Raw genomic sequence first — 23,503 nt, 5'->3', positions numbered from 1 at the left:
TTCCTCTTCTTTTTCTCTTCTTTCTTTCTTTCTTCCTTCCTTTCTTCTTTCTTCTTCTTCTTTCTCTTTTTTCTTTCTTTCTTTCTTTCTTCTTCTTTCTTCTTTTCTTCTTCTTTCTTTCTTTTCTTCTTTTTCTTTCTTTCTTTCTTTCTTTCTTTCTTTCTTTTCTTTCTTTCTTTCTTTCTTTCTTTCTTTCTTTCTTTCTTTCTTTCTTTCTTTCTTTCTTTCTTTCTTTCTTCTTTCTTTCTTTTCTTTCTTTCTTTCTTTCTTTCTTTCTTTTTCTTTCTTTCTTCTTTCTTTTTCTTTCTTTCTTTCTTTTTCTTTCTTTCTTTCTTTCTTTCTTTCTTTCTTTCTTTCTTTCTTTCTTTCTTTCTTTCTTCCCCTTCCCTCTTTTCCCTTCCATCTTTCCTTCCTTCCTTCCTCCCTCTCTCCCTCCTTCCCTCCTTCCCTTCCTTCCTTCCTCCCTCCATACATCCCTCCCTCCTTCTCTCCCTCCTTGCCACACCTGGTGATGCTCAGAAGTTACTCCTGGCTTTGCACTCAAAAATCGCTCCTGGCGGGGCCCGGAGAGATAGCACAGCGGTGTTTGCCTTGCAAGCAGCCGATCCAGGACCAAAGGTGGTTGGTTCGAATCCCGGTGTCCCATATGGTCCCCCGTGCCTGCCAGGAGCTATTTCTGAGCATAGAGCCAGGAGTAACCCCTGAGCACCGCCGGGTGTGACCCAAAAACTAAAAAAAAAAAAAAAAAAAAAAAAAAAATCGCTCCTGGCTCGGGGCACCATATGATATGCCAGGGATCGAACCAAGGTCTGTCCTGGATTGGTAGCATGCAAGGCAAGCGCCCTACCACTGTGCTATTGCTTACTACCAATATCCAATTCTATGGGGGAGATTGTTTCACTCAAGGATAAAATGTATTCCTGACCAGAGAGATAGTATAGCTTGCCTTACTTGTGTATGACCCATTTCTATATGTGGCACCATATGTAGTTCCCCAAGAACAGCCAGGATAGACACCTGAGCACAGAGCCAGGAGTAATCCCTAAGCAACACCAGGTATTACCGTCCCCCCAAAAAATAAAAAACTAAATTAAAAATTCAAAATAAAAAGTATTTCAAACATCAGACCTTTATTTACTTTTACTACTGTAACTTCTGCTTCTATGCTTCTCTTCTTAATCTACAGTTTATTATGGTGTTTTTTTTTCAAGATTTTATTTTACGTTGCTAACAGTGGTATTAAAGTTTATAAATGTACAAAACTACCACACCCTGCAGCCTATTCTCAATGCAGTTGCTGCAATAAATCTGGTTTAAGACCAAAGTCTGATATTCTACTCACTCAGAATAAAAGTAAGGTTCAGAAAAGAGTTCAAAAACACTTCTTCTATGATTGCCTGTTTGAAGAAATCTGCGACTCTGCCATTCTATCTCTTCAAATGTGGCAGCATTTCTCCCTTTTTGGACTTTGCAGACTCTTTTCTCTGCCTAAAACTCTCTTGCCTCAGTATCTACTTGAAATTTTCCTTCATTTCCTTCAAACATTTATTCAAATAACATCTCTATAAGAATATGAGAATCGAGAGATTTGTTAAATATTATACCAAGTTCTTAGATCAGTGCCTGCCATATGGTGGCCACTTGATAAGTATTTATTAGTTTTTATTCAGACAAACATTCCTTGTATGTTTATTTAGCAGGCAAAAGAAATGGATGTAAATTTCCTTTTTTATTATAATTTTTATTTTAATCATAGTGGCTTACATATCGTTCTCAGTAATATTTTAGGTACATATTAACATTGAGTCAGGGGAATTCCCACCACCGAATTGTCCTCCCTCCACCTCTGTTCCCATCCTGCCTCCCATAGCCTACACGCTCACCCCCAGGGCTGCTAGAATGACTGGTTCCCTCTGTGCCTAGCTTACTACTTAGTGATCTTACAACTGTTTGGTCATAGTACCTCCATTACATCCCTCTCTAATTGGTAGGTGGGACTAGATAGTTAAAGTTATGTGGTTTTGTTTGAAGAAGAGGAAAGTAATAAGATGGGTTAAAAATCAAATATGCCGAAAATGGGCAGTCCTTCTAGAGGCTCTCATCCTCGGTTCGAGAGACGAAAGGGAAAAAGAAGGTAAAACACTACAACGTATAAAAAGAAGTATCAAATAAAATATCCAGTGAGCACTACAGCAATAAAGATAGGCACCACATACTTGCCATGGTCTTGAGATAAAAAACATGACAGAGCACAAAACAGAAGAAGAGAAAAGAAGAAATAAAAAATAAATAAATAAATAAATAAAAATGGAGACAACCAGTTCAATATCCACACCAAATCAAAGAAATTGACAAAAGCTAGATAGATTTTAAAAAAAAGATTATTTTGTGCTTTTTGTCTCTTTTTTTTAAATTTTTTAATTTTTTTCCCCTTCTGCATAGGCACAGTAAACTTTGGGGTCATTCAAAATAGAATTCCCTTGGCCTAAGAGATACAGGGTTTCTCCATCCTTGGAGTATGTTGTCATGGGATTAACTATAGAGTCCTTTCTAGTTCATTTTCTCTCCCATTGGTGCTTTTGTGGTGTATGGGAGACTTCTGCTCCATCCTGGGTGGTAAAGTCAGGTCTCTGTATCTAGAGATCTCGGTCTCTGCACAGGTCAAAGATGGAACATATGGTGAAGTCTTTCTTTGTGGTTCTAGAAGTGCTGTTCCCTTAGTGTCATTTTAGTACATCTTCTGTGATTGGTGGTCTTGGTCCTTGTGATGATCCTAGGATAGAGCTTGGAATAGCGTCTTCATTATGTTACCAGAAGACCCATTCAGTTGCTACTATCTCAGTCAGACCTCTGGAATTAGAGATCATGGTTGTTGTGTAGGTCGTGGATCAAACCCTAGACTAGGAATTTTTTATTGGTCCCAGGATACATACTGTCCAGTCATAGTTTTATCAGCCAGTCATCTGTAGATCGGGATCTTGGCTTTTGCACAGACCAAAGGGTGACAAGTCTTCTGATTTTGTCTTATCATTAGCTAGTGACGTAGGATAACCTGCTCTTAGGTCAAGTTGCTCCCAATTTCCTCATTGTCAGGATATCATATTAGAGCTGGGCCATGTTGGTGTTTGAGCAGTATTAAGGATGTCCCAGATGGGATTTGGTTCCTGTAGCTGTTATAAAAAACTGTGTCATTTCTATGCCTGGGATACAGGGTTCCAGGCTGGACGGTCTGCGTCTAGCAGGAGTCTTCAAACTACGGCCCACAGGCCACATATTGTATTTATTCCCATTTTGTTTCTTCACTTCTAAATAATATATATGCAGTGTGCATAGAAATTTGTTCATAATTTTTGTTTTTACTATAATCTGGCCCTCCAACAGTCTGAAGGACAGTGAACTGGCCCCCTGTTTAAAAAGTTTGAGGACCCCTGACTGGGGTCTAAGTTGTGTCCACGTGACATATACTCAAGGTGGGAGATGCCACTGTGTGTAAAAAGATATGAGTTCTTATCCCTAGTAGATAAGAGCTTGTTTTTATATGTAATCTTACCCCTTTTTTTTAGTGTGCCTTTGCAGGAAGAAAAGGTGCTACATTATATTGCTGGTGCATTTGGGGATGGAAAGAGAAGAAAACAGAAGCAAGTCACACACACAAAAAAGATAAAAATAGAGATAAAATGTATGTAAAAAGAAAAAAATTTAATAATAATAAAAATGAAATAAAAAATTAATTAAAGGAACAAAGTGATGCAGGAGACTTCCTTATATTTGGAGAAGAGTAGGTAAAGAGGTAGTGTTATACAAGGCTTATACTTATGATGGAACTATAGGTTTCCCCATTGACTTTTGAGATTTTTATTGGGGGGTGTGGGTTCCCGGGCGCCTTTTCATCACACACCCTGACCTTCTTGAGATTGGCAAAAGATTTGCGGCAGGGAGGTCTTGGGTAGAGTTCTTACATTGAGAGTCCTTTTAGAGCTAAGTCCAGTATCAAGCAACAGTCCGCATTAGGAAGAGTTGGTAAGGAGGGCCACAGTGTGTGAGTCAGCAGGGGTGTTGATTGTCTTTTCTTGCCGGGGATGAGATGTGGGTTTGAGTGGGTGTCCCTTCAATTGGGTGCTGGATACTGGTTCGTTGGGGTAGGAGGTCAGTCTTGATGCCTAATAGATTAAGAACTGAGGGTAAAGTGTTTTAATAAGGTGGGAAATCTGGATGAGATTGAGGGGAGAAGGGATAGTCGGATTTCTAACAGGGGGAAAAGGGGAAGTATATGGAAGGGGCAGAAAAGGAGAAAAGAGCAAATAAGATTAAAAAGAAAAAGAAGAAAAAATAGTCAGAAAAGAAGAGAAAAGAGCAAAGGAATGCTACTTTGCTTGAATGTGTTCAATGAGTAGGCCCTGTAGTACAAATCTGTAGGTCACAGTTGTTGCTTCAGTGATCTGGCTGGTCACGTACTTCAGATCCTTTAAGAAGGTATAATCTAGAAATAAGGGGTATGTTAAAGAGTTTTTATCGAGACCTCTTCATATCACAAGCTGGGTATGGTATCTCATGTGACTGTGTCCAGAGGTGCCATTTTAAGTTGTCCACCCTTTGTATCCAAGAACGTTCACCTGTGGACAGAAAAGCTGAGAGGTTATTTTAGATATAGTAAGATTAAGGCATTAAATCATATAATTTTGAAATGCTTCCATTGGAGTCAGTGATTTCCCATGGTAATCTCTACCTGTAGTCCTGTTTAGGATCTCTAAGAGATTATTATCGGCCTTTGTAGTAAAAGGCTGATTACATACCTGTTCTCTCTTTGCTGCTGTTTTTGCTGTTGTTATTTTCTTTATGGTATAATGTGTAGTTAAGAGTTTGTGTTGTTGGGCCCAGAGAGATAGTACAGAGGTGTTTGCCTTGCAAGCAGCCAATCTAAGACCTAAGATGGTTGGTTCGAATTCCGGTGTCCCATATGGTCCCCCGTGCCTGCCAGGAGCTATTTCTGAGCAGACAGCCAGGAGTAACCCCTGAGCACTGCCGGGTGTGGCCCAAAAACCAAAAAAAAAAAAAAAAAAAAGTTTGTGTTGTTCCTCTTTCATGTGATTTGGGCACTACTCCCCAGTATATGTTGACTTTTACAGTATTTGGAGTTTCTACCGAGTTAAACCTTGTTATTTTATCATTGAGTATTAGTTGTATATATGGCGTATGTTCTAGGTGTTTCAGAATAGTGCTATCATTCTGTGTTTATCTTTCATCTTCTGGCTTACTTCTTTTAACATAATATGTTATAAGATCATCCACGTTGCTGCAAAGTCCATGATTGTATCATTTCTGACTGCCATGCAGTATTCTATTGTGGATAGATACCACATCTTAATGATCCATTCAGCTGTTGTTGGACATCAAGGTTGGTTCCAAGACTTGGCTATTATACTGAGTGCTGTGATAAATAGCGGGGTGCACACATACTTTGAGATTAATGTCCTTCCGATTTGGGGGTAAATTCCTAGGAGAGCAATTGCTGGGTCAAATGGCAGCTCAATTCTGAGTTCCTTGAGCACTCTCCAGACTGTTCTCCATAGGTGTTGGACTAGGGGGCATTCCCACCAGCAGTGGATGAGAGTGCCTTTCATTCTGCATCCCTGCCAACAGGACTGCTCCCATTATTTTTTATATGAGCCATTCCACTGGTGTAAGGTGGTACCTCATTTTTGTTTTGATTTGGATTTTTCTGATGATGAGTGAAGGTGAGCATGTTTTCATGTGTTTTTTGGCGATCTTCCGGTCTTCCTCAGAGAAGAGTCTATTCATTTCGTCTTCCCATTTTTATGACTTTATTTGGTTTTGGGGGGCTCAGCTTTCTGGGTGCTTTGTATATTCTGGATATCAGCCCTTTATCTGATATATTGAGTGAAAAGATTATTTTCCCAATTAAATGTCTTCTTGTGTTAAGTAAGGTTTCTTTTGCCACGCAGAAATTTTTTAGTTTGATGTATCCCATTTGTTTATGTTTGACACTAAAGTTCTTGCTATTGGTGCTCCATCCTCGAAGACCTTTTTGATATACAGGACTTCGAGTGTTCTACCTATTTTATTCTCAATAAACTTTATAGATTTGGGTCTGATTTCAAGGTCTTTGATCCATTTTGAGTTGACTTTTGTATAAGGAGTGAGGTATGGGTCAATTTTCAATTTCTTACATGTAGTTTTCCAGTTGTACCAACACCATTTGTTGAAAAGACTTTCTTTGTTCCATTTCAAGTTCTTGGCTCTTTTATCAAATATTAGTAGACTGTATATCTGGGGGTTTATGTCTGGAAATTCTGTTCTAACCCACTGGTCTGAGGTCCTGTCTTTGTTCCAGTACCATGCTATTTTGATCACTATGGCTTTATAGTATAGTTTCAAGTTAGGTAAAGAGATACCACCCCAGCTTCTTGTTTTTCAATATGTGTTTGGCTATTCTGGGTCTTTTGTGGTTCCAGATGAATTTTATGATTGATTGTTTTAATTCTTTAAAGAATGGTGTCTGAATTTGGATCGGGATTGCATTAAATCTATATAGTAGTTTTGGTAGGATAGTCATTTTGACTATGTTGACTCTACCTACCCATGAGCATGGGATGTTCATCCATTTCCTTAGATCCTCTTCAATTTCTTTCTGCAGTTTTTTGAAGTTTCCCTGGTATAGGTACTTTGCTTCCTTTGTAAGGTTGATTCCTAGGTACCTTATATTTTTTGATACTATTTTAAATGGAGTTGTATTTTTAATCTCTCTCTCCTCAACTTCATTATTTGTATAGAGAAACACTACAGTCTTTTGTGTATTGACTTTGTATCCAGCCACTTTGCTGTATTGATTAATTGTTTCTAGGAGTTTTACTGTGGGCTCTTTAGGGTTTTCTATGTATATCATCATATTATCTGCAGAAAGAGATAGTTTGAGTTCCTCTTTCCCAATTTGGATTCCTTTGATTCCCTTCTCTTGTCGGATTGCTATTGCTAGGACTTCTAAGATTATATTGAATAAGAGTGGAGAGAGTGGACAGCCTTGCCTAGTTCCTGACTTTAGTGGAAATGCTTCTAGTTTTTCACCATTAAGGATAATGTTGGCTGTGGACTTTTCATAGATAGCTGTAACTATCTTGAGGAAGGTTCCTTCTAACCCTATTTTGCTGACTGTTTTCAACATGAAAGGGTGTTGTATTTTGTCAAACTCCTTCTCTGCATCGACTGATATGATCATGTGTTTTTTGTCTTTCTTGTTATTGATGTGATGTATGATGTTGGTTGATTTGTGTATATTGAACCAACCTCGCATTTCTGGGATGAAACCCACTTGGTCATGATGTATGATCTTTTAGATAAAGTGCTGGATTTGGTTTGCTAAAGTATTTATTATTGTTGAACTTTGATCTCAATAAAAGTCACAACAAAAGTTTTGCAATCTTATATATTCACACCTGAGTAATATTCCAATAATACATGAATTTTCATTTTCTCCACTGAGACCACTGCTATCTTACAATGTTAAGGTATTGTATTATAGCCTTATAAAATAAATTAAAGCACTTTAGTGTATATTTTCTTCAGGAAATATATGTTCAATCCCCAATATCATGTGTTTCCTCAAACATCACCAGGAACACAAAGATGGGGTTAGTTGTGAACAAAATCATATCTGCATTTGGCTAGTTCCATAGACTCACAAATGTAAAATAAGCCATAAAAAATCTTGGGTACACTGGCCATGCAGCTGAAAGCTGACAATCTTAAGAGGAGTTAGTGGACCAAGTCTCTGTCCTGACAAAGTCTCACCTGCTGCCACCATCATCATTAATTGCCACTTAGCCAATGGCCCTACTTCATCATTCCTCTACAGTTCTCCAATCTGGCCATACTCCAGGTATGTTGTATTTGGGCTGACATCACCAGAACTTTTTTGGAGTAAGTGTGGGCATTCTCTTCTCACCACACACATACACACACACACACACACACACACACACACACACACACACACCTCATATTCCTTGGCCTTTTCATACTCCTGAAGCCATAACAGCCAAAAGCACATCCCACAATAATGCTGGGAATTCCTACTCTATTCTTGGAATTCTGTGACATCTCAAATTATTTTAATACTGTCATTACCATAGAATCACAAAATTTAGATGCTAATATGTATCTGAAGCCACCTAATGTTTAGAAACAAAATAAACACAATGATCAATTAGCAACAAGAGCTACTAAGCCTTCTGTCAATAACTTTTTGATCTCATTATTAGATGAAATAATTTTCACACATTTTCTCATTTATTTTTTCTCTTTTTTTTTCTTTTTTATGGGGGATCATACCCAGCAGCGCTCAGGGGTTACTCCTGGATCTGCACTCAGAAATCAGTCCTGGCAGGCTCAGGGGATCATGGAATGCTGGGGATTTAACTCTAGTCAGCCATGTGCAAGGCAAATGCCCTACTCACTGTGCAATCACTCTGGTCCCCCCTTTTTTTCTTTTTTAAAAATAGCACTCCTACTTACCTGGAAACAAATTTATTATAATCAACTATGTGATACATGGTCTTTAAATAAATTAATTTATATTAAAAAAACTACTAGTTTATTCTTTTGGTTATAACTGCCATCATATGGACTAGCATGCAGAATAGGCTCTGGTCCACTTATGTCAAAATCTTGCAGGATGCTGAAATATCACAGTTCCTATAAGCTTAGAGAGCAAATTTATTTTCCTAACTCTAATCTGTTTTTCCCCTAGCAGTCAGGGATCTTTCTAAAATAACCTCTGAGCATGCCATCCATTTTTGAAACGTATAGCCTACCCTAGCTCCTGTCTAAGCATGAAGTCAGTACTCCCCAAAGTAGCTATCGAAGCTCTTCCAAAGTGCATTTCCATCTATTCTCATGTCATCTCTTGATACAATTCCCTCTCAGGAGAATCTAAAAGCTTAACTAAATTCACTATTATTTTTCCAGCCTTTAATTTTTCTAAATATAGTACTCTCATTGCCTACATCATTTCATTCTCTCTGACCACTCATTCATTTCTCTAAATTTGTCTCACATTTTTCTAAAAGTCTTTCCTAATCCATAAACTGGATACTTTTTCTCACAATTTCTTCTACTAGCACATGAAAGCTCTTCAACTAGTGTCTTGGTACTAGGGTATGGGAGATACTAAACGAACATTTACTGAGAAAAGAGTTTCTCAGAAAAAAGAAGTCAGTGAAAATGAGTTCAGTTTCTCTCCCCACTACATTCTTTTTGATTTGCCACATAACTAAGCTGGACTACCATTGTGTAACAGAGGTGTGAGGTGAGGTCGAACCTTGTCCAGATTAAAATAATAATTGTAATACACATGCCTTTTAGATGCAACTAGATATTTTCAGTATTGCTCTTGGAAATGTTCCAGTATATACAATTTATTACTTTTGTACAACATGTATAAAAATATTTGACAAATATTCAACTCAGATAATTGTTTCTATTTTAAAGATTTCCCAATCACCTATATACCACTATTTATTTATACTTATATACTACTATATTTTTATGAGCTTACAGTACTTCATCTCTAGTCCTCTAGTTCCACGACCAATATAATACAATAGCATGAACACTGAGTATGACCTCTGCTCAGAAGAATTTCATTTCCACAGCCTGGGTGTGCAGGGTTTGGGGAAGGATGAAATCACTTAGATATCACCTAACAAAGCCACTCCTGATGCGTTATTATTTTTTCTTGAATGGCTTTTTATTTCCATTCATGCCTTCTGATTTAATTAGTATCATTAGCCCTGGACACACAATAAACAAAGCAACCAACAAAAAGTCCCCAATATTCTACTTCAATGGCCTTTCTTTCATAGTTTTTAAGGATCTAAGTTTTCAGCTGCCTTCATAGCTCACCACCTTTCATCCTAGCATCAATCTCAGCATTCTATTCAATTACAGCTGCTGTCTGTTGAGGAGTAGCAAAGGTTTGGGAAAGTTTGTGGGAACCTAGAAGTTGCCCCATTCATTTTCATTAGTAAACTCAGGAGACACAAATTTTACTAAAATTGCCAAGAGTGCTATGCTGTGTCTGGATGATTTATTATTAGACATCATATTTCTTCTCAAAATATGGTTAAAAGAAATCAAGAAAATCATGTGATTGCTTTACCTGAAATATTCTGTAATTTCATCACCTGGGCACTAAAATTGCTGACTAGAATATTGATAGAATAACACAAAAGCCTTTTTATGTCCAGAGGGAAAGGAAACACATAGCAAGACCCACAAGTTGCGAGTATAGACCATGGTTAGGATCTGTGAAGGTGATGAGAGGAGAAAGTGCACATTTTAGAAGGACAGTCTGCGTACCTAAAAAAAAAAAAAATAGAAATACAGTTGTTCCTGAAAACCCAAGTTATAAAATGTAAGGCAATCTAGTAGCACTAAAGGAGCAAATGTTATAATTTATAAAAGCAATTAACAGAAACGTTAGGTTGCTGTGCTAGGATAAATGGCCCGTCCTTGCCCTTGAGGGGCCTTGAGGAGCTATTTTCCTCAGCTCAGGATTCAGAACCTTCCACACCTGGCCCAGTTTACCTTTCACACTTCAAAACCTTCAAGGCCAAACCAGACAGTACCAGCCAAACCACCGTCCTCACCTGAGAGCACGCAATTTAGCTTGGTATTCCCAGACCAAGCTGCACATAGGGAGTTTTAAAAATATGATGCCCAGGGCCAGCCCAAACTGAAGAAATCTACTTCTTTGGGAGTGGAGTTTTTTAGGCCAAGCTAAAGTGTAGACTGCTGAGAAATTTGGCTCTTTCCACGTGAACTACTTACTTTTCCCTCAAAGGACCTTTCCTGCCTTTGGTTGGTATTACTCATGTCCTCAACCTACTTTTTGAAAATGTCTATTTTGTCTCTCTAGGCTTCATCAAATGCCATATTTACAATTCGTCCTTACATTGTGTAGCTTTCTTTGACATCTACATCCAGAAGGAACTAGATAACTAGATCCACTGAGAAGCAGCAAACTGAACTGCATTTCAACCTGTGAAGCCCCACCAGGCCAGCTGGCACAGGTTGCCATCAGCCTATATAGATCTTTAAAAAATCCACTATGTGAGGCCTGAAGGTGGCGCTAGAGGTAAGGTGTCTGCCTTGCAAGTGCTAGTGTAGGACTGACCGCGGTTCGATCCCCAGGTGTCCCATATGGTCCCCCCAAGCCATGAGCGATTTCTGAGCTCATAGCCAGGAGTAACCCCTGAGCATCAAATGGGTATGGCCCAAAAACAAACAACCAAACAAAGTCCACTATCTCTGAAGAGCTCGTATAATTTTGAGGGCACTTGTTTGCAGGTGGCTTATCTGGATGCAATATCCTGTATTGGACCCCTCACCCTACCAAGAATGCTACTTTGATGCAGAGACTAGGATAAGTTCTGGCTACTGTTGGGTGTGGAGAAGGAAATGGAGCGGGGAAGGAAAGGAGAGGAGGGGAGAAGAGGAAAGAAGATGAAGGAAGAAAGAAAGGAAGAAAGAATGATGTAAAGGGAGGAAAGAAAGAGGAAAGTAAGGAAGGAAAAGAAAAGAGAATAAAAGATAAAGAAAAAATTAAAGGAAGGAAGAAGAAAGAAGAAAAAAGAAAGAAAGAAAGAAAGAAAGAAGGAAGGAAGAAAGGAAGAAAGAGAGAGAGAAAGAAAGAAGAAAAAGGAAGGAAGGAAGAATGATGAAAAGGAGGAAAGAAAGGAAAAGTAAGGAGGAAAAGAAAAGAAAAAGAAAAGAGAATAAAAGATAAAGAAAATTAGGGGCCGGGAAGGTGGCGCTAGAGATAAGGTGTCTGCCTTGTAAGCGCTAGCCAAGGAACGGACCGCGGTTCGATCCCCCGGCGTCCCATATGGTCCCCCAAGCCAGGGGCAATTTCTGAGCACTTAGCCAGGAGTAACCCCTGAGCGTCAAATGGGTGTGGCCCAAAAACCAAAAAAAAAAAAAAGATAAAGATAATTAAAGGAAGGAAGAAGAAAGAAAAAGAAAAACGAAAGAGAAAGAAAAGAAAGAAAGAAAGAAAGAAAGAAAGGAAGGAAGGAAGGAAGGAAGGAAGGAAGGAAGGAAGGAAGGAAGGAAGGAAGGAAGGAAGGAAGGAAGGAAGGAAGGAAGGAAGGAAGGAAGGAAGAAGGAAGGAAGGAAGGAAGGAAGGAAGGAAGGAAGGAAGGAAGGAAGGAAGAAAGAAAGAAAGAAAGAAAGAAAGAAAGAAAGAAAGAAAGAAAGAAAGAAAGAAAGAAAGAAAGAAAGAAAGAAAGAAAGAAAGAAAAGAAACCTATGAAAGTCATCTTTGTAATGACATACATGGACTGTAAGGTGTTTTCAAGGATACAGAACATATCATATCACAATTTCCTCTTTGTAGTAAATTTCCAGGAGCAATTTCTCCTAATTTTCTGTTCCCCCAAAAGTGAGACTTTTCATGAACAATAAGGATTCTTCCTATCCTGTGGACACTAGAAAGCGTAATTGGTCAACTTCCTCTTCACATATTTGCTACTAGAAAGTTAAAGCCAGGGGCCGGGCGGTGGCACTAGAGGTAAGGTGGCTGCCTTGCCTGCGCTAGCCTAGGACAGACTGCGGTTCGATTCCCCTGGCGTCCCATAAGGTCCCCCAAGCCAGTAGCAACTTTTGAGCGCATAGCCAGGAGTAACCCCTGAGCATCACCGGGTATGGCTCAAAAACCAAAAAAAAAAAAAAAGAAAAAAAAAGAAAAAGAAAAAAGAAAGTTAAAGCCAGATTGTGACTGAGTCTTCAAAAACATGGTCTTTCTTTAGGAATGGGGGCTCACAAGTGATGCTCACATAGCCAGGGGCCTCTCATGGAAATTCTTAGCCAATCTGCTGATGGTTCAATGCAAGAGTCTGAGGAGACAGTATGATTTGGCCATGTTAGAGAGCTACTGGGCTGGGGACAAACTGGGCTCAGCCAAAAGTAAGATATGCAACTTAATTTCTATATAATCCCTTTTGCTTTAATACATGGTCTGTATTATATGCACACTCATATTATAGCTGGTTTTGTTTTATATCCAACCCTTAGTTTTCTTCTTCCTTTACAAGTCCAAAGGATAATGTTTAAATAAACTTTCTCTACTTTTACTTTTACTTTTACTTACACAATTTATAAAACAATATGGAACCCAAGTAAAATGTTAATCAAAAGGCAAATTTCCTATCAGTGGTAAGTAGTACACAAAATTTGCCTCAAAATTAGCCCCTAGGGCTTCAGAAATGATAGTACAGCAGGTAGGGTACTGACCTTTTACATGGACAACATGGTTTGGTTTGGTTTTGGTTTGGTTTTGAGCCACTCCTGGTGGTGCTCAGAGGTTACTTCTGGATCAGAGCTCAAAGGTCATTCCTGGCAGTGCTTGAAGGATACGGGAGATTGAACCCAGGTCAGTCATGTGCAAGGCAAATGCCCTACCCACTGTGAAATCTCTCTGACCCCAGACAACCTGGTTTTGATGTGCAGAGTTGTATACAGTCCCAATTACTACCAAGAGTAAGCACTGAACATGGAATAGAGTAATCCTCTGGGGCCGGAGAGATAGCATGGAGGTAAAGGCATATTGCCTTGCATGCAGAAAGTCGGTGGTTTGAATCCCCGTGTCCCAAATAGTCCCCTGAGCCTGCCAGGAGCGATTTCTGAGCATAGAGCCATGAGTAACCCCTCTGCACTGCTGGGTGTGACCACCCCCCCAAAAAAAAAAAACCAACAAAATAAAAAAAAAAGAGAGATTAAGTCCTCAGCACCACAGAGTGTGGCCAAATTACAAATAAAATTTAATTCTTAAAAATCGAGGCCAGGAAGATGGCGCTAGAGGTAAGGTGTCTGCCTTGCAAGCGCTAGCGTAGGACAGACATCGGTTAGATCCCCCGGTGTCCCATATGGTTCCCCCAAGCCAGGGGCGATTTCTGAGCGCATAGCCAGGAATAACCCCTGAGCGTCAAATGGGTTTGGCCCAAAAACCATAGCCACTTCTTTTTCTTTCAGATTTTATCCTTCATTTTCTTTTTTTGTTTGTTTTATTTTTGGTGCTTTTTTTTGGAGGGGGGGTGCAGATGCAGCAATAATCAGGGTTTACTCCTGGCTCTGCCCTCCTGGAGATGCTCGAAGTACTACATGAGATGCCTGGAATCAAACCCAGAATGGCCATGTGCAAAGTAAGTGTCCTACCCACTGTATTATCACTTTGGCTCTATGTTCTTTATATTTTTCTATACTCATCAAAGACTTAATCTCCTAACCTAGACTCCAAGGACCATGTCTAAGTAAGTGATTTGGGTAAAACCTATAAGTGAACATATAGAAATTGATTTGTAAATATTTGTCATTGTTATTAAAAATAAAAGGTTAGGGGCTGGAGAGATAGCATGGAGGTAAGGCATTTACCTTTCGTGCAGAAGGTCATCGGTTCGAATCCCGGCGTCTCATATAGTCCCCCGTGCATGCCAGAAGCAATTTCTGAGCACGGAGCCAGGAAAAACCCCTGAGCACTGCTGGGTGTGACCCAAAAACTACGAAAATAAATAAATAAATAAATAAATAAATAAATAAATAAATAAATAAATATAAGGTTAGCAGTGGTGAGATAGTATAGTTGGTAAGATGCTTGCCTTGGAAGCTGCCAACCCAGATTTGATCCCAAACATTCCATATGATCCCATACTCCTGGCTCTGCACTTAGGAGTAACCCCTGAGCACCTCAGGGTGTGTTCTCCCAAAAAAACCCAAATAATAAATAATAAGTTAGAGCGCAGAGAAATCATACAGTGTTTTAGTACACCTGCCTTGAATCATATGGGCACAAGTTCAAATTCCTGGTTTCCACATGTGCTGAACACAATACAGGTAGCTTGGTGTTAAGTCTGGCATTTCTGAAGAGCTGTAAGAAATTTGTTTGTACATAGCAGGTCTGTGTAAATACAAACATACCTGGCTATAGACAACCTGGTGTTGTACATAACATGCCAGTCACTGCGGTTAAAATGATGCTTGAACACAGAGTCAGGATTAACCCAGAGAACTGACATAAAAGCAAACAAAAAAAGTGATGTATAGATGCCTCAGACAGAAAGTGTCCTGGCACTTATATTTGTGTGAACACAGCAATGGCCTCTGAGGAGCATCACACCCATCACTTGTGTGTTTCAATTAGTATGTTAAGGAGTGCAAAGCTCAACAGACTGAGGTCTATATCACTGATTGAGTTCTCATTCAGGAATTCAGAGTTATATCTGAGCAGGGAGTAGCCCCAAGGCACTGTAGAGTGTGCTCCCTTCCCAAGCAAAAATAAATCACAGAGGAATGCAGCCTCAGTGAACAGTGTGTCTGCATGTTTGAGAGTTCTGTAGCCAGGCATGTACAGAAGCAAAATAATAACATTGACAACAATGGCCAAAGGGAGGAAGTAAAACAATGCACTTGTTAAAAAAATTTTGAACAGTGTTTGTCGAGTTCTAAATATGTCCTGAGATCTGAAACATGACACATAAAGATTTCATTTCTTTAGATGAAAAAAACAGAGGAAAATGAAAAAACTATTTTCCTCGTATTATTGCTAATATATTGAAACAATTCTTGTTATACAAGTTTTTAAATAAAAATTACAACTCGGGGCATGAAGGTAAGGCCTTTCATACAGAAGGTCATTGGTTCAAATATCAACATCCCATATGGTCTCCCGTGCCTGCCAGGAGTGATTTCTGAGCTTGGAGCCAGGAGTAACCCCTGAGCACTGCTGGGTGTGACCCAGAAACCAAAAAAAAAAAAAAAAAAAATTACAACTCATACATATCAAGGGGTCGAATAAATTGTTTAGAAAAGTCTCATCTGTGACATTGTTGTACACACACACAGAATCTGTGTCAATACTTGAGATAGACAGAAGTGATATAATTCTAAAAATAATGAAGTTCAATGAAAAGATATTTAGAAGATCTAAAATAATGGTGGCCAGAGAGATAGCATGGAGGTAAGGAATTTGTCTTGCATGCAGAAGGGTGGTGGCTCAAATCCCAGCATCCCATATGGTGCCCCGAGCCTGCCAGGAGGGATTTCTGAGCATAGAGCCAGGAGTAACCCCTGAGCGCTGCCAGGTGTGACCCAAAAACCAAAATAATAATAATAATAATAATAATAAAATAAATTATGTCTATAATTTTAAAAGTGGACTCTGGACTTTGAGCTCAAGAAAGGTCTATGGCAGTGCCACAACTAAGGAAGTACAAAGAGCTGTTAACAAACTACTAAGGGTCTGAGGGTAAAGTTCAGCAAAAAAACACTTGCCTTGCCACCGATTCTGTTTCCTTGTTGTGTATGTAAACATTTTATGGGATTATTATGTTACTGACCCTACCCTGATCGGTGATTGTGTCCTACCCTAGTGTGTGACCTGGCATTCTGCCCCCACCCTAGAGTGGTACCTGATTCTGTTTCCACCATTGGGTGGTATCTGATCCCACCATTGAGTGGTACCTGATTCTGGGGGATAAAAACAAGGGTCTGTGGAAGGCGAGGGGCTTTTGGCTGGAACTGATGCTGAGGCTTTGGACTTCAGTCTTGTCCACCGAATAAAGCTAGTATTTCCACAAGCGAGCTGTTTACCCGCCGCTTCACCTCAGAACCGCCGGCTGAACAGGGTGGCAGACGCGTGCTCCGAGCTGGAGGGGAAAGACCTCATCAGTCAACCTCTTCAGGGGCTGACTTGCAACATTTCCTCATCTTCAGGATGTCATATAAACCTACCCTGGTGCAAGATGGTGCCAGAGCGGCATTAGCAACTTTCCTGGAGGGAGTTTACTTCCTGTTACAGAAAACTGTGCCAGTTCTAAGGTTGGGACCTGGGGTTTGGGGTTGGATGGTTGATGTCCAATCACATGAGGTCTAACTTGAGTCCCCATGACAAATGTTCAGGGTAGAAGGCACCCAAGTATTATAAAATTTATGAGTTCTTATCCTTAATAGATAAGAACTTGTTTCTATACATAAGATTTCCCCATTTCTTGGGGCCAGAGAGGTGGCGCATGTGATAAGGCATCGGTCTTGAGTGCAACAGCCTAGGACAGACCACATTTGGATACCCTGACATCCCATATGGTCCCCCAAGCCAGGAGCAATTTCTGAACACATAGCCAAGAGTAACCCCCGAGTGTCACAGGTGTGGCCAAAAAAAAAAAAAAAAAAAAAAAAGATTTCCCCATTTCAGTATGTCTATGCAAAAAGGAATGATGCCATATTATACTGTTGGTGCATTTGGGGGTTAAAAATGACAAGCTATACAATCTCTGTGCCCTGGTTTTTACCTGAATTTTTATCCAGGCAAGATAAATTCTACTAGAATTTTGTGCTAAGCAGAAACAAAACAAGTAAAAAAGGGGGGAGGGGCAGAGAGGCTACCTTTACATTTGAAAATAAACACACTAAGAGTATAATTATTAAAAAATTAAACATACAAAGAAAATATATATCACCATTAAGTCTTTTGATATTGTCTTGGGGGGAATAAGATCCAGGGCACATTTTCATCCCACACCATGGCCTTACTGAGTCGAAGAAACTGTTTGCAGCAGTAAGGGATCAGGTAGTGTCCTCGAGCTGGGTGTCCCTCTGGAGCTGAATCTGGTAGCATGCAACAGTACACATTGAAGGAGGGTAGGAGATAAAGGGCCTCAAGGATAAGTCAGCAGAAGTGGTGGTTGCAGCTTCTTGCCAAGGCAAATGATGTGAGACTGAGAGGGTGTTCTTTCACTTTAAGAGCCTGGTGGTAGCTTACTGGGGTAGGGGGACAGTCTCCATTCCTAAGGAGTTAAGAACTGAGGGTAAAGAGACTTAAACAGGGAGAGATAATGGAGCAGGCTTGAGGACATAGAAGAAGCTCTGAACAAGATTTCCCTTATTTTTAGATGATGCATAAATCATCCTATAATATTTGCCTTGTATTTTCATGGATCAGTACACATGAAGAAAATACAGAAAATTTATACTCTATTTTTGTTTGTTTATTTGTGGGTTACCACTAACAATGCTCAAGTACTGGCAATTTGCTTCCTTAAAATTTGCTACCAGCAGTGCTCTGGGAAATATGAAGTGCCAAGAATGGAACTCTGCGCTCCCATATGTGGAAACTGTGCTCTGGCCTTCTGAGTCAGCTCTATGATAAATCTCTGTGTAATATATCACCACTGATTAGACACCTCTTGAGGAAAATCCAGCAGCATCCACTTAATTATCAGAATGATATCAAGTAGACAGTCTTTGCCAATGAGAAAAGGGGAGCTCTGGACCAGCATTTGCTCCAGACCTTTCCAACACTAAAGTCTCTGCTCCTTCTTCTAGTGCATCTGCCATGCTAGATCATGACAACTATTATTTAAGTTATTTGCTTTCCTCTATGTTGGCAGATATATGAATAAAGGACAGATGAGAACTTTTCTTTTACAAAGCAATCCACTTTACTAAAGAAACTCTTTATACCTTCAAAGAATTCTCTGATTTTCCTGTAAACTTGCCCTGCAATATCAAGCCTGACTCAAATCCCTTCAGGCTTTTGAGCGCTAGTTCTGTTTCTGCACCCAGTAACTATTTCCATATCGCAGTGTAGAAAAATAAACCCAATAATTTGGGATATATGACTGTAGAAACTGCCTAGAAAACAACAAGAAATAAACTTACTGAAAACTATCAAGGTTAAATTTTTATTTGGTTCCTTACAAAGTCTTCTTTTATGCAAATATTAACTTTTGTTTGCTCTCCAGAATCCCCTAGTAAAACATTATTGTTATTTCCTACCAAGAAATAGCACAGTTCTTAGGTCCAAGGAAAAAACTACCCACTGAAAAAGAACCAAGAAAAGGCTCTGAGGGTTGGAAACATAGAAAATGGGGCCAAGAATAGGACTCATGCTTCCAGCAAGCTTGGAAAACCTCTATGAGCAGAGGTAACACCTTCTCTAGGCCAAACAGGAAAGGGGCTTAAGCACCCACTCAAATTCCAGCCTACTTTTCTTTGTACCATGCCTGACTTCCTGCAGGGTTTGATCTGAGGACACTGCTGAATATCAAGAAAGAGTAGCAGGGTTTTCACAGAGCACCACACACAGGAATTTAGGGAGAGGAAACAACAGTCAATGCAACAGATGAGAACATGATTATGGCTCAGTGGTAAGTGCTCCTGCTTTACAAGAACAAGGCTGCAGATTTGATGCCTGGGCACTCTTATGGGGCACATGCTCCATACTAAAGATGCTGAAGCACTGTCGTCAGCAGGCACCTCCATCAAGCACATCTGTGTTGGCAGCACAGCCAGCCAGAAAGGCAACTCCTGGTTATCAAAACAATAGCGATCATAGCTAAAAGGGGCAGAGGAAAGGGAAACTAAAAATAATATCAATTAATTTTAAATTGTAACCAATTTAAATTGCAAATTAATTTTAAACTGCAAACAATTTAGGAGCCAGAGATATTGTATAGAGGTTCGGGCTTTGCATGCCTGTGGCTGATTCCTGTAATCTCCAGCACTTCTTATGGTTCTCTGAACACCATCTGGTGTGACCCCCAAAAAAAAAACAACAATAATCTCAAAAAACAATATTTCAAAGCAGGGAGTCCTCCAAATAAAAAACAAAAATGTCTATTCTTGTGGTCTTCTTGGCTGTTAATGCTGTGTTTCAGCAGAGCAAATAGAGCTCTTGGAAGAGACTCCATTTCTGTCTTGTTCCACATTAAGATTGATAAGAGCTTTAAGCCTTGGGTGGAGCCATTAAGAAAACATTTCTTTGAATGTTTTTTGTTTGTTTTCTGTACTCAGCCTGGTGAAGAGACTTCAATTGGTCTAAGAGTAAAATTGCATTGTTTGACTAAAAAAGCCCTACAAAAAAATGACAATTTTTACTAGCTTAGTTTTTCATGTTTCTTCTCTAAAAACAAATTGTGCCCATTGATTACTAATTTTGTAAAACTTTGAAGTCATTAGAAAAGAAAGCAGGTTGGAGAAATAAATGTATTTAAAAAAACTCCCAAGAATTTTTAAGTCACATCAAAGGTTTAAAAGCTGCATCTCTTTTCAATGGGATATTTTTTATAAAATGTAATCCATTTGCCTACTCTTTCAAATAACTATATTAGCAATAATGAAATTCAATTCAATCATTCTGAATCATAAGGTGGCAGGTTTCTCTCTGCACATGCTGGATATAATGAGTGATTTATAGGAATAATGGTCTTCTCTCTCATTTTTATTTAAAAATATGTGTTTGTATTTGGGCCATAAACAGCAGTGCTTAGGGCTTATTCCTGGAGCTGCGCTCAGGGATAACTCATGACAGGACTCAGAGAGCTATATAGGTGATATGGATCAAACTCAGGTCAGCTGCATGCAAGGCAAGCATCCTTAACCCTCTGCACTAAGCCAGTTCCATAAAAAGGTGGGTCTCTGAAACAACTATAAGTGTCCATGGCTTGAGCTGGGCAGAGGAACTAACTTGACTCTTCAAAAAGCCCTGTAGATGTCACAGGTGCACAAACTTCTATAGTAAGAGAACATGCATATTGTTTCCATTTCCCTAATATAATTGATATCTTCTTATAGTTTTCATTTGTCAACATCATTTAACACATTGATGTAGCACTTCAATTTGTGGTAATTAATGCATATCCAAGTATAAGCCACTAGTGGTACAAAGTGGTATCAGTGTACAGAGTGGTATTTGCAATAAGACACAGAAAGAACTAAACTATTTCACGGTACTAGTAAGAGAACTGGGGCTAGTAGAGGGGAAAGGAGAAGAAAGAAGGAGAAGAGAGGAGAGGAGAGCAGAGGAGAGATGGAAAGCAGTGGAGAGGGGAGGGAAGAAAGAATAGAAAAAGGGAGGAGGAGAGAAGATACGAGAGAAAGGAAGGGGAGAGGTGGAGGGAGGGGAAAGGACAAGAGAGAAGGGGTGGAGGGGAAGGAAAGAAAGAAAGAAAGAAAGAAAGAAAGAAAGAAAAAGAAAAGAAAGAAAGAAAGAAAGAAAGAAAGAAAGAGAAAGAAAGAAAGAAAGAAGAAAGAAAGAAAAAGAAAGAAAGAAAGAAAGAAAAAAAGAAGAAAGAAAAGAAGAAAGAAGAAAGAAAGGAAAAAAGAAGAAGAAAAGAAAAAGAAAGAGAAAGAAAAAGAAAAAGAAGGAGGAAGGAAGGAAGAAAGGAAGGAAGGAAGGAAGGAAGGAAGAGAGAAAGAGAAAGACAGAAGAAAGAAAGAAAGAGAAAGACAGAAGAAAGAAAGAAAGAAAGAAAGAAAGAAAGAAAGAAAGAAAGAAAGAAAGAAAGAAAGAAAGAAAAGAAAGAAAGAAAAGAAAAAGAAAGAAAGAAGGAAGGAAGGAAGGAAGAAGAAAGGAAAGGAAGGAAGGAAGAGAGAAAGAGAAAGACAGAAGAAAGAAAGAAAGAAAGAAAGAAAGAAAGAAAGAAAAAAGAAAGAAAAAGAAAGAAAGAAAGAAAGAAAGAAAGAAAGAAAAAGAGAAGAAGGAAAGAAAGAAAGAAGGAAGGAAGGAAGGAAGGAGAAAGAGAAGACAGAAGAAAGAAAGAAAGAAAAGAAAAGAAAGAAAGAAAGAAAAAGAAAGAAAGAAAGAGAAAGAGAAAAAAAGAAAGAAAGAAAGAAAGAAAGAGAAAGAAGAAGAAAGAAAGAAAGAAAGAAAAAGAAAGAAAGAAAGAAAGAAAGAAAGAAAGAAAGAAAAGAAAGAAGAAAGAAAAAGAAAGAAGAAAGAAAGAAAGAAAGAGAAAGAAAGAAAGAAAGAAAAGAAAGAAAGAAAGAAAGAAAGAAAAGAAAGAAGAAAGAAAGAAAGAAAAGAAAGAAAGAAAGAAAGAAAGAGAAAAAAGAAGAAGAAAGAAAGAAAGAAAGAAAGAAAGAAAGAAAAGAAAGAAAGAAGAAAGAAAGAAAGAAAAAGAAAGAAAGAAAGGAAGAAAGGAAGGAAGGAGGGGAAGAAAGGAAGGAAGGAGGGGAAGAAAGGAAGGGAGGGAGACATGGAGAGATGGAGGGAAGAAGAAAACTGGAAGGAAGGAAATCAATGAAAGGAAACAAAAACTAAAATAGATCACTCTGTGTTAATGATGATAAACAGTCATGAGTAAGGATGTAACTTTGGTCAGTATTGAGACCTTCTCAAATCTTTTACACTTTGATGATCCTAAAGTAGTGACTATAAAAGATATTTGTGATCCTGGAGAGAGATAGTAGAGTTGATAAGTTATGTGGCTTGTATACCATGGACCAAGATTCAGTCCCTGAGACCGTCAGGTGTAGTCCCCGAACAAACAAACCAAAAACTAAAACTAAAAGGCCATAAGGGCATAGTACAGCATGTAAGGCACTTGCTTTGCATAGAGCTGACCCATGTTTGAATCTTCCACACTCAGCAAAAGTGATTTCTGAGCTCTGAGCACAATTGAGTGTACCCAAAATAATAATAAAAAAAGGGAAAAAAAATATATTCATCATTGTAAATAACCCACAAATAGCAATAACTAACATAAAGGTGCTTTATATTACTAACTTTAAAAATGCAAGTTACTGGCCTGGAGAGATAGCACAGCAGCGTTTGTCTTGCAAGCAGCCAATCCAGGACCTAAGGTGGTTGGTTCGAATCCCCGTGTCCCATATGGTCCCCTGTGCCTGCCAGGAGTTATTTCTGAGCAGACAGCCAGGAGTAACCCCTGAGAACTGCTGGGTGTGGCCAAAAACCAAAAAAAAAAAAAAATGCAAGTTACAGGGGCTGAAGAGATAGCATAATGGGGAGGACCCTAGTCTTACATGCAGTCAACCTAGGTTCGATCCCCAGCACCCCATATGGTCCCTGTATACAGGAGTAATTCTTGAGTGCAGAGCCACAAGTAGCTCCTGAATGTCACCAGTAGTGGTCCCCAAACTAAACAAACAAAACAAGAAATGCAAGTTGGGGGTCCAGAGAAAGGCTCAGTGGCAAAAATATGACTGCCTTGCAGGTGTAAGGTCAGATTAGAATCCTGATGCTGCCCATATACATTAAGCCTGGAAGTGCAACAGAAAGTGAAATATATGGGCCCGGAGAGATAGCACAGCGGCGTTTGCCTTGCAAGCAGCCAATCCAGGACCAAAGTGGTTGGTTCGAATCCCGGTGTCCCATATGGTCCCCCGTGCCTGCTAGGAGCTATTTCTGAGCAGACAGCCAGGAGTAACCCCTGAGCATTGCCGGGTGTGGCCCAAAAACCAAAAAAAAATAAAAAAAAAAAAAAAAGAAAGAAAGAAAGTGAAATATCCAGCACACAACCAGGAGTCACGAGAACTAAAGATGGACAAAACCTCATGAGCACTGAGGGTTGAGTGTGTAGGCACAGCAAACAGATGACAACCCTCTGATCACAAGTCTGGGAAAAGAAAAAGGGAGAAAACACATAGGTATTTAAATGCATATAGTATTTAAATGCACACACATATACATATAAAT

The sequence above is a fragment of the Suncus etruscus genome, chromosome 4 (genome assembly GCF_024139225.1).
Source record: "Suncus etruscus isolate mSunEtr1 chromosome 4, mSunEtr1.pri.cur, whole genome shotgun sequence".
In the NCBI taxonomy this organism is placed as follows: Eukaryota; Metazoa; Chordata; class Mammalia; order Eulipotyphla; family Soricidae; genus Suncus; species Suncus etruscus.
The sequence above is the reverse complement of the archived record's forward strand: the minus strand, read 5'-3'. Positions refer to the sequence as shown.